The 8,589-nt window shown below is 41.2% G+C and overlaps 1 pseudogene; it reads left to right on the top strand.

Annotated features, from left to right (window-relative positions):
- Positions 1-7,733: 7,733 nt before the first annotated feature.
- LOC135052070 (5S ribosomal RNA) lies at positions 7,734-7,852 on the top strand (annotated as a pseudogene).
- The last annotated feature ends 737 nt before the right edge of the window (positions 7,853-8,589 follow it).

Genomic DNA, 8,589 nt, shown 5'->3' with positions numbered 1-8,589 from the left:
CTTGCAGTGACACAGAGCTGCAAGCTACAGCAATGGCCTACTGTACTTTACAACTATATACTGTTGGTCACCAAAATGCTGCACTGTCCTACTATATACTGCTCACAATAATGCAGCACAGATATGGATAGTATACTTGACACAGAGCTGCAAGATACAGCAATGGCCTACTGTACTGTACTATATGTATACTGCTGGTCACCAAAATGCTGCACTGTCCTATTATATACTGCTCACAATAATGCAACACAGATATGGATAGTATACTTGACACAGAGCTGCAAGATACAGCAATGGCCTGCTGTACTGTACTATATGTATACTGCTGGTCACCAAAATGCTGCACTGTCCTACTATATACTGCTCACAATAATGCAGCACAGAGATAGTATACTTGACACAGAGCTGCAAGATACAGCAATGGCCTACTGTACTGTACTATATGTATACTGCTGGTCACCAAAATGCTGCACTGTCCTGCTATATACTGATCACAATAATGCAGCACAGATATGGATAGTATACTTGCCACAGAGCTGCAAGATACAGCAGTGGCCTACTGTACTGTACTATATGTATACTGCTGGTCACCAAAATGCTGCACTGTCCTACTATATACTGCTCACAATAATGCAGCACAGAGATAGTATACTTGACACAGAGCTGCAAGATACAGCAATGGCCTACTGTACTGTACTATATGTATACTGCTGGTCACCAAAATGCAGCACACTGAGCACAGATATTTGCAGCACACTGAGCACAGATATGGAGCGTTTTCAGGCAGAGAACGTAGATATTTTCAGCACACTGAGCACAGATATTTGCAGCACACTGAGCACAGATATTTGCAGCACACTGAGCACAGAAACTGAGCTTTTCAGGGAGAGAACGCAGCCACATCCTCTCCGTTCAATCTCCAATGCACGAGTGAAAATGGCGGCGACGCGCGGCTCTTTATATAGAATACGAATCTCGCGAGAATCCGACAGCGGGATGATGACGTTCGGGCACGTTCGGGTTATAAAGCAGTTGTAAAAAGGAATGCCAACCCCCAAAATCAACAGAGTGGCAAAGATAGCAAGGGAGATACAGTTCTAAAATAAATAACTGAAAATAATGAAATTATATAGAAATATATCACATATATGAATATATATATGTGAAATATAAAATATATAGCTATAGAAATATATAGCTATATAAAATATATAGCTATAGAAATATAAAATATATAGCTATATATTGGAATGCGAATTGTGTAAAATTCAGTACAAATATTTATTCCGTAAACAAATAAAAACGCGGAGCAATATCAGTATATTGATTATAGAGGTATATAAATGATAGTCAAGTGAATAATGTCTAAAAATAGGGTTCCCCTGATAAACTGCTTAACACATTTTGCTGTGTAGTCGTGCACAGAATCCAAGGGAATGGACAGCTGTCTAGAGGAACAAATGAATCTGTTTATGATTTTAAAGTATTGTCCTTCCTATTTTAAACAGATTTCAGCAAGTTTGTTGGTTTTGGTTAGGGATATCTACTGGTACAGGTAGTGCAATTAGGGTATTAGCTGCTTTGTGGTGACCAACAAGTGTGCGAAGGGTGGATTGGTAACTTGAAGTACAGTATATTAATAGTTACCTGGGTTCATGGGCATAGCTATAGTGGTTGCTGGGGGTGCCATTGCTATAAGGCCCAGGGGCTTAGGGGACCCACCTCTGGGGATTGACTCATTTGTACTCCGGTCATAATGGCAGCAGTACAATGTGGCATATTGTTCACCTGGGGCACTACAGGCACCCCTAGATTGTAAGCTCCTTGGAGCAGGGCCCTTTTTCCTCCTGTTCTCACAACCCTCTTCTCCTGCACTTCAATTACAGCTCTCTCATACTCATTGACTGTCTATATCTCCATTTCGGGTGGTCTTCTGTATGCCGAATGTCGGGATCCCGGCGCACAGTATACCGGCGCCGGAATCCCGACACCCGGCATACCGACAACTATTCTCCCTTGTGGGGGTACACGACCCCCCTGAAGGGAGAATAAATTAGTGTGGCGTGCGTAGCGCGCCACCGTGCCCGCAAGGGGCTCCTTTGCGCTCGCCACGCTGTCGGTATGCCGGCGGTCAGGCTCCCGGCGCCGGTATGCTGGTCGCCGGGAGCCCGAGCGCCGGCATACCGTACTACACCCCTCCATTTTTTACTGCGCGTGACTGTTCATCTCTTCCAATGGCTGCCCGCCCCCAGTAGTATGCTGATTACTACTTTGCTTCCTGACAATTCAGCTGTATTGTGTACTGAGTTTTCTGTGATGTTAGGTTCTGTTTACCCTGTGTTGTTCTAATGTGTTGTATGTATGGCGCTGCAAAACACTTGTGGCGCCCTATAAATAAATTGTAATAATAATAATACAATGTGACATAATATGTACTGGGGGCACTCTGTGGTATAATGTGAACTAGAGCAATCCTATGTGGCATAACATTAGCTAGGGCTCCATTATAGTTCATAAAATAAAATAGAGCACTACTATGCAAATTGATCTAGATCACTACTATGGCTTCTTAAATGAACAACTGCTGCGCAGAGGTGTCTCTCTAGAAAGGGGAAAGGGCCCCTTTAAAATGTTGCTATGGGATTCACAAAGTTCTAGTTTTTTCCCTGTCTGGATTGACTGCCACAGTGTCTATAACTATATATATGGGTGTAGTATGGCTGATCGGCGGTCTCCTGACCGCCGGTCAGCTTACCGACGCCAGGATCCCGACAGCACACCGATGCCAGGATCCCGGTGGGGAGGGGCAAGTGCAGCAAGCCCCTTGCAGGCTCGCTGCGCTCGCCACGCTGCGCTCGCCACGCTGCGGCCTCGGTGGCGACCTGAGGTCGCCACGGGTTCTATTCCCACTCTATGAGTGTTGTGGACACCCACGAGTGGAAATAGTCCCTGTTGGTCGGCATGCCGACCATCGGGATACTGAGCCGGCGAGATGGTGGAGGAGGTCATGTGACTGTCGGTCAGCAGACCGGCGGTCACATGAATACCACCCATATATATAGCTCCCCTACTCAAGTTAATCTCTTGGTCCTTAGAGAACCTTCTCCACTCTATTATGACCAAATTCCAGGTTATTCATATACCTCTAACTATATACCTGTAATCATTGTCTCGGGTTTGAAATAAATGTTGAACCATGACAGCTATACTGTGGGGTGTGATTGTCATTTATTTGTATGGTCCCACAAATTCCACAGCGTTGGACAGTCACCATAAAATACAGGAGTACTAATTGATCTTATTAAGCTTAATAGCTAGGCATGTGGTACAAATACAGTACATGTATGACAAACAATAGCACAAACAAGTACAGTATGTATTCTGTACATACCAGAATAACACTGAAATATAATTGCTGCATAATACACAGTACATTAGTACCCTATGAAAAAAGTTATTACAAATGCACATAAAAATGTCTAAACATATATATAGCACAATTTTTGGAGTTGTGAGTCCTGAAATAGCTCAGCAACAAACATTTTTTTCGAAGAAACTTGTAGCATCTAGGATTTTCAGATGAGTTTTTGTACCATAGTTCATCGCGCAGGCTATATATATGCGATGAAGCTAGCAGTTGGCCTGATTTTTGATCAATACATGCAAATGCAGTGCTTTCACTGCATGTATCTGATAATCCAGTAGCAGCCTGCCCAGTTATATTACAGAAGGACTTTTCCCAGACAAAGTGATAATGTGGAAGCCTGACACTACAGTCAGGATATTTTGGTCACAATTGATCAGATTGACCGACTGTATTAAAGGTGGTGTGTACAGTTCAATAGTTGTAGCTAGGTTGAACATAAACAAGTTGACGCTGAGATGTCCTTTATATGCAATTTTCAGTTTAATATCATATTCATCTTAAGAAGATAGGAGCATAGCATTATAGAATTAGATGCAACACAAATTTTGGAATCGCACGTTTGAAAACCTTCAACATGATGGATCTAACAGCTTGCCAGTCATTGTAATACATATAATAAGTCACTTAATAGCTAATACTCTGGATTAAATGATGCTGAAATTGTATCCATAAATGCTAAGATATTGAGATGTGCCTAAATCCTGCATCTCAGTGTCAATGTGAGCAATTAAGAACAAGATAAAGATAAGGAAGTTAACCGAACACAAAAGGAGAACGAGGACACATATTAACAAGGGACTAATAAGCGTGTCCTAACACACCATTTACAATGTGCAAAGGTGCATCACTCTGGAGAACTAAAATGTATTTGCAGTTTAGCAAGAGAAACTAATTTTAACTTCGGGGAAAACCCTGCTGGGTATAATAAAAAGCAGGACCCATATGAAGATTTCAGAGCTTTAAACATAAGTAGGTTTAAAGCTTCTAAATAAAAAAAAAAATTGAAGACAATAATTTGCTGTCAAATGCATTCAGAAGAGGATCTTTGTGTGTATTTTAAATTGTTTGCATCCATATCAAGCCATTAGTAACTATCTGTAATAGCAGGTGAATGTAATCCCTATAATAACTGTATTATGTAAGTAAATCATGTTTTAAAATATTTTGAAAATTGTTATAACAACATAAGGAAGCAATCATTGGATCCATTACAAGTACCTCTCTGACTAAAATATTCCAAGCAGGTTCTGTGCAACTTTGCATAGAGCCATGCAGTACAGATGTGTCCTCCTAGCATCATACGGGGTGAGATGCCTGGAGTGAGTGAGACTGTGAGAGGTCCCAAGAAGTGTAGCGTAGTGTCTCTTTCTTAAAATGTTGCTTCTTATTCGCATTGCAGTTGCAGCATAGCATCACTCTGTACCAGAGATGCCGAGCTGCCACTGTATCCGCACAGAAATAACTTTTAAACATGTACAAAGTTGCAGATGAAACATAACAGAACTGGGAGTGAGAAAAAGCTGTGCCGCTGCAACGTTGGAACGTATTACTGTGTAGCATATTCCAACATTTTGTAACAGTTTCTTGAATGTGACTCAGAGAACAGGGAGAGTGAATTTATGCCATTCAATTAATACTGTTGTACGCATTCAGTAACACGGTCCAGTTGTATAGCTGGGAGTTAAATTGTTCCTAATTTGGAACGTATTTTATTCTTATTATTTTTTTCTATGATAGGGGATACAGTCACATGCATTTAATACTTACCTCAGTTGCTTTGGGTCTATTGCCATATGTTCTTTTTCTTATTATTAATTTTCTTAGAAATTAATTCTTTTCCCCATTTATATTATCTTGGTTTGAAATGAAAGTTATGTTTTAACTTTATACATCATATCTTTATTCATAATTTTTTTTTTTCATTAAAAGAGTGCTCCAAAAAGGAATTTCCTATAGGGTTAGTCCCCAAAAATAGTGTCTCTGTGAAGTCTCTTCATAAATTCCAGGAGCACCTCCAGTCCAAGTACTTACCTAGGATTTGCCTTTGATGTATACTAGCTGGTTCCTATTCCAAATTATTTATATTTAATATTAAAACAATTTTTTACTAGCCTGGTGCAGGATCAAACTCTAGTCTTAGTAGATTCAGAGTCCCATATGCCTTATGGTGCCCATACACTTGTGAGATATTAGGTACAGGTTGAGTATCCCTTATCCAAAATGCTTGGGACCAGAGGTATTTTGGATATTGGATTTTTCCGTATTTTGGAATAATTGCATACCATAATGAGATATCATGGTGATGGGGCCTAAGTCTAAGCACAGAATGCATTTATGTTACATATACACCTTATACACACAGCCTGAAGGTCATTTTAGCCAATATATTTTATAACTTTGTGTATTAAACAAAGGTTGTGTACATTGATCCATCAGAAAACAAAGGTTTCACTATCTCACTCTCACTCAAAAAATTCCGTATTTTGGAATATTCTGTATTTCGTAATATTTGGATATGGGATACTCAACCTGTACTATCCTTCGATTTCAACCAGATCTGTGAGATAAATCGAAGGATTGTATGCACATTTTAGGTACCTTGCGACGTGATGCGGGGGCACGACGGTTGAATCTCGTGTCTCAAGATAGTATGTGCTGCACTTAATATTTATTATTATTATTATTATTATTATTATTATTATTTATCGAATCGCGGTGCAATCGCATGCTGTTTTATACCACTTTCGATTTATCACACTGCGATGTGCGATATGTGAAGACAGGAGCCGACTTCCTGGCCACTCCTCTTCCCTCCACTGCGAGGAGGCTGGAAGCACGCTGCTGAACTCCCAAACAAGGGATAGGTGGGCAGGCTACACCACTGGCCACTAATGATTGTTATGATGTTTTACCACCACTGCCCACCATTATGCTGCTGCACCCATAATTAGACTGGCCCACTGCCCAAAATGCTGCACCACTGCAAGCCCCAGGCCGCGCCCTAATCGCCATTATACTGCGCCACTGCAAGCCACAGCCCACCGTTATGCTGCACACCTATGTATTCTCAACATATTTCAGATAACTCACACCAGTAACTAGAAAAGAAACTTTATTTAACCAGAATAATGGAACTTTTTTCATGTTTATAAATTTTCCGTGTTTTTTTTGCATTCTGCAGATGTCCTATGAGAGCCGCGATTTTCTTTCAGGCTTTATCAGCCTGTACCATAAGGAGGAGAGAAAAGGTGGGTCCTGCACCAGCCTAGATTCCACATACAAAGAATAATACTGAAGCCAGAAGTGGACAATATTGCTCAGTAGTGGAAGTGAACAAGCCTGTGATCGGGTGAAACGCGTTTTCCCTGCGGGCACCTCGCCTGTCTGACGACCGAATGGGTGATATCCAATATTTACCTTTTCTTTAAACAATCATGTTTACATGCTCCAGCAAATATCTATTTCTGCAGAAGGAATCTCTGCTACTATCACTGCTGGCGCTCCCAGTCAGGTGCATTGTATAATTATTAAAATTATTCAATAATGCAATAGGGACAGGCGGTGTGTGGTCCCGCATTTAGGCTGCCTCAAATATCATTAACTGTGTTTATCTTAGCCCAGTGGAGGCTATTTTCTTGAATAGGGGGACAGGGTTATAATCAGTTTCCTAGTGATGTCCCATTCACTGAATGTACTCTCATTTTTCAGTCTCTTACATTTGGGAACCGTGGTTGAATACTATCGTATGTGTCCTGACCCATTACTTTTGTTTTCCTTTGTCTGGGTGTCCTTATATTGAATATTGGTACATGCATGATTATATACAGTACTCCTGATACCCTACAACATTTTCCCAGAAATATCCTAGGATCAGGGATAACAATTAAACGACACATATCAGAGGTCAAGTACTTTATCCACAAATTCATATAAGGTTTATTTTCACATCGCATTATTTCAAATTGTGGTATTTTACCATTGGACTCAGGATTTGTAGGTATCCAACAATTGAGGGAAATATCAGGTACCACCATTCAACGTGGATTTATTTTTTTATTTTCTACCCCTTTTTCCTTCTTCTCTTTTTTTCAGTGAACTCTCATCCACGATTCTGGGAAGCGTGTCCCCTCAGGAGACACGGTTCCCCCGTCTAACGTGGACAGCAGATTCACGCTCTTATATCCCATCACTGTCTACCTATGCCATTCCTCTTCCCCACTCATCCCATTCGTCTCCGTTTCTCCCTTTAGGAGGAACTAACCCCTCCTTTTCAGTGCACTCTCATTGGTGGTACAGGGCTAAGTCTTTCTACGACCATACCCCTTTGCCCATGCCCAATCTCGTCCGATCTTGGAAGCTAAACAGAGGCGGGCTGGGCCAGTACCTAGATGGGTGACCACTAGGGAATACCCAGTAAAGTAGGAAGACCCAATTCCCTGTGAAAAACACTAACAGCAGGATCACCACTAATACTAGCTCCTACTATCCTTTGAACTGAAACCTTATTCCCGTTTCCCCGTGCATATCCAATCCATGACGGTGATCTATTACCAGACTTGAAATTCAGTGTGTGGGCTCTCCATCTCACTAAATTAACCCAATTTAGGGTTGTATTAATACAAACACAGTTTGTACTGATCTCTGGCAGACGGAAGCAGCGTGGCATGTAGCTATCTTCCTATATGCACATATCTAAGTATAATTAAGATCAGAACATTTCTTATTTTTTCAAGATAGTTCTTTCATGTTTTTACGTCAATGTTTGTTTATGTCTAACCTAATTGTGTTGTTAAGTTCCTACGAGTTTTAAGAGCAGAAATAAAGATTATAATAATTTTTAGGCACATCATTTATCAGTAAATACTATGATATAAAAAGAGTGCGCCCAAACAAGAGTCAAACTTTCCCTTTCCTCCCGTAAGGAGGAGAGTCTGTGGCTGAAGTCCTCACCAGACTACAGCAAAAAACAGAAGAGAAAGGCTGCTTATACCAGCATGGTGGAGTACTCTAAGCCCACCTACTCTGCTGCCTTGGAGGCCTGGGTCCGGAATAAAATTGCCAATCTCCGGACAGTCTTTGTCAAAGAGTACCGCAAGGTGGAGGAGTCCAAGAGGTCAGGGGCCGGTGCAGACATGGTGTGGTGCTCCACAGAACTACACTTC

The sequence above is a fragment of the Pseudophryne corroboree genome, chromosome 2 (genome assembly GCF_028390025.1).
Source record: "Pseudophryne corroboree isolate aPseCor3 chromosome 2, aPseCor3.hap2, whole genome shotgun sequence".
Classification (NCBI taxonomy): Eukaryota; Metazoa; Chordata; class Amphibia; order Anura; family Myobatrachidae; genus Pseudophryne; species Pseudophryne corroboree.
The sequence above is the reverse complement of the archived record's forward strand: the minus strand, read 5'-3'. Positions and strand labels throughout refer to the sequence as shown.